We start from the raw sequence: 3,778 nt of genomic DNA, 5'->3' as shown, positions 1-3,778 counted from the left end.
GTTCAGTGGGTTATATTTTAAAATAATACTCGAAAAAAAATTCATTCATCTAACCACCTGATATATACTTTATAATTAAAGAAAATACATCAACCAGCTCAGGTTTTCACCTTTAAGTATGCTTTCATTTTATGATCCAATCTATCCTCATGGTCATGGATACTGTTGTGACATTTTTTAAGAAGTAATTTGATTTTTTTTTTTTTGCATCCACATTCGTTTATATATGTTTCATAAGTTTGTTTTTCTGCCTTCTCAACAATATATTGGAATATGATAATGTAAGCTTTAAATTCATAATGATTATTGAATATATGTTTATTTTGTGTTATTTGTATGTATTAAATAGGCCGAAGGGTAAAATAGTCATTCATTCAGGTTTATATAGTATTGCTGGTAGATGTTGCTTTCAATGATCACTCAGAAGAAACAAGGCAATTTCATTCTTCCATTCTGTGTTTGTAATCAGATATTTCTTGACTATTACTCCAATTTAACCGTATCTTCTATACAAGCCGTATAAGAAACACCTATCAGTTAGGGACTAGGGATTTTTTGACATATTTTATACCTTTTTTCGCGAATCGTTGATCAAATAGCTTTTCAAATGATCCAACAACAAGAAGTAAATTTTTTCCAGATCATTCCTAGCTGTTCTTTGTAACTGATAAGGTACAACAATTTTCTTAGTTAGAGTTCACACTTCTTTATAAACTTCTATTAGTATGCTATATTTCTGCATTCATACTTTCGCTTTTATTGAATTATTTATAAGAAAAATCCAAAATAGAACGGAACAAAAATGATTGGGCATATATGAAAAATTGGAAGTGATATATTTTTTTTTATCTATTTACTGACCATCAAGTCTCAAATGGTTGGTTTTTATGCCTTTGTATCAGAATATATTTTACTTTTGTCATTATGATTTTTGGTTATATTTTAGTAAAATAAAATATTTTTTTTTCGAAATTTTGGTTTTGGCTTCGGATTTTGGAATTGTTTTTGAAATTTTGGAATACGAAATGTCGGTTTTTCAAGTAAATGACAATCTTACTTTGTTTTAGGTTTGTATTTTGAATTTTTTTTGTTAGATTTCATTAAATCATTTTTTTTTTCTAAATATCGGATTCGTTTATTTGTATTTTGGACATGTTATTGGAATTTTTGATTACTTTGTCCAAAAGGTTTAGTATGAAATCATGATTTACATTTTTTTTTTTTTCAGAAATATATTTTTTACGTGAAAAGGCGCTTTGGATTTATCAAATACCTTCTCTATATATTTGCAAAACCTTTCATCATATGTTTTCTAACGTATTTCAAGCAAGTGAGTTTTTCTCTTCCATCCACCAATTTACTGATAAACAATTCACGCATGTTCAAAAGTCCATCAATATGTCTTCTTCCTATCAAATGTGACTTGCCCATTGTTATTATGGTGGAATTTATTTAACTATTTATATGCTTGCATATTCTACTTTCTAAGTTCCACCCTAACATATTCAAAATATGTTGTGCTTTTTTTTATTAAGGTGTTGTTCACTGTTTGAATAAAAGATGCTTAAAAGATATTTAAAAATGTGACGGAAATTAAAGAGGAGAATGAATTGGGGGAAATTTGTATTGACATTTTGTAGGGATTTTTTTGATACAACAAAGTACATCGATCACTTTTATTGGATGGGAACGGATGATCAAGTAATTAGTGAGATCGATTTTCATGTTTTCGATAATCTTGTGGCCGAAGAATGTGGAACGAATGTATTTAGGATGAATAATTGTTATTGGTTAGTAAAGATGAACGGTTTTTATTTTGCTAGGGATGTGCCAACAAACTGGCAATTAAAATATGTATGGGGCCAATAATGATTTATAATATGTTTGACATGTTATTTTATTTTGATTTTTATTTTCAATTATTATAACCATTAAAATCATCTGCGCCGATAATTTTTTGCATAAAAATAATGTACGTACTTGTTCATTCCTAATTAATATCTTACACCAAAAATAAATTTTTTGAAATTATTTTAGTGTCATTCTAACATTATTATAAATAACTAGTAAAAATCCCCGTATTCGCCTTGGGTCGGTCTTTATTTGTTTTAATTTTTTCGTATTCCAACAAAAAGTAAAAGCAACTTGCTGTCCGGAAGGTTTTTCTGATATGGTGTTGGTCGGATATATTCTCAGAACCTTTGGTCAAACTGCCAAAGGTTCAATAGTTTGGTAATGACAATGTAATGACTTCCTTATTTATATTTTAAGCATGTTATTTCTCAATCATTTTTGGTTCCACTTTTGAAGCACTTCTCATGAAGTCCATGAATAAAAAATATGAATAACTGAGAATTAATACATATCATGGAATCTTTACCACAAATGATATCAATATCTCACCAAATTGGTGGTTATTATGTGATAAATGTTCAAAAGATACCCATTAGCAAAAAAATATAATTGCAAAATAACATAAATATGGGAGGGTGTTGTTAAGAAAAGGACTACATTTTCAATATTTATCACCAACTAACCATTTTCATGAAATTATTATTTCTTTTGATATATTTTTTTCTTTTTTGGAAAAATGACGATCATATTTTGCAAAATGATGATGTTATTTCGCAGAAGGAAAATATATAAATGTTCTCTAACGTTTTTGTTTTTGTACCGGGATCGTTAATAAAGCAATTTTAGAAATTGCAAAATTCATTTTGTGAAATAAATGGTCATTTTATCATAAATATTGAAAAGATATATTTTCTTAATAACAATCTCCCATTTTTTGTAATTTCCTCATTAACCCAAAAACACTTTACTTGTTTGACTTTTGAATGCAATATAAGTTTTAAGCAAAAATGGCCTCTTTCCCTTCGATTATCATCATCATACACTTTAGTAAGTTGGTAGCTAAATTGACATGTTTTATCTATGACAAAATGACTTGGGGGCTTTATAAAAATAATTTCAGCCAATTTTGTGTAAAGTTACGGTTTAAAATTTAAAAAGATGATGACAAGTCTCAAAGACACAATCATAAGTGGCAGCCAGAGAGATTTTTTGGTCAATGGAGCACCTCTTGAGATCGTTGAAGTTCAATGGAGATAAGTTCTTTTGATGATGCTGATGAAAGTGATGATACAAAAATAGATTGAAAAATATCAGTATTTAAGTCACAATTATCACTTGTTGAAGGTTATTTACCACTTTCATTATATGGGTCACATTTATATGGTTGTTATTCGCTCATTTATTAAGAAAAATATAACTATAAAAGTGAGACCTTTAAAATGGAAGATGGAGAGAAACTGTCAAAGTAATGATGTCTAATTTTATGAAAAAAAAAGGAGAAAAACCGTATATTAAATATGTGTTTATCATGTTATGTTTTTTATGCTTTTAATTAGTAAATATGTTTTTTATGGAAAGTTGTAATTAGTAAATATGTTACTTTTATAATATAGTGATTATCTTCATAATACTTGTAAACTGTCTTTCCTATGTTGTATAGAGTACTATAAGAAAGTTCTAAATACCTTATGTAATTACCTTTCCAGATTTACAATCAATTTGTTCATCATTGTTCCTAAAACCTTCTTCTTGTTACTCAATTAGGTAAAACAATAAAGAAATGGTTCAATAAAAGATATGGTTCATTGAAAGATATGGTTATGAATATGTGAATACAAAACTAATCACCTTTACCTTCTCTAAAGCCTAAAGAATTGCTCCAAGCCCTTTCCAGTAATATGTGTTTTTGGTTTTCCTTTCATGA

The 3,778-nt window shown here is 27.9% G+C and overlaps 1 long non-coding RNA gene across 1 annotated transcript; it reads left to right on the top strand.

Moving 5' to 3' along the window:
- The first annotated feature begins 497 nt into the window (after positions 1-497).
- On the top strand, positions 498-1,880 carry LOC145134895 (uncharacterized). The gene is made up of 3 exons (XR_013719414.1): positions 498-672; positions 1,229-1,330; positions 1,641-1,880. It is a non-coding gene; the product is annotated as an uncharacterized LOC145134895 (long non-coding RNA).
- The last annotated feature ends 1,898 nt before the right edge of the window (positions 1,881-3,778 follow it).

The sequence above is a fragment of the Lactuca virosa genome, chromosome 8, assembly GCF_052849685.1.
Source record: "Lactuca virosa cultivar CGN04683 chromosome 8, Lactuca_virosa_CGN04683_v6, whole genome shotgun sequence".
NCBI classification, from domain to species: Eukaryota; Viridiplantae; Streptophyta; class Magnoliopsida; order Asterales; family Asteraceae; genus Lactuca; species Lactuca virosa.
This window is presented reverse-complemented; position numbering and strand designations above follow the sequence as displayed.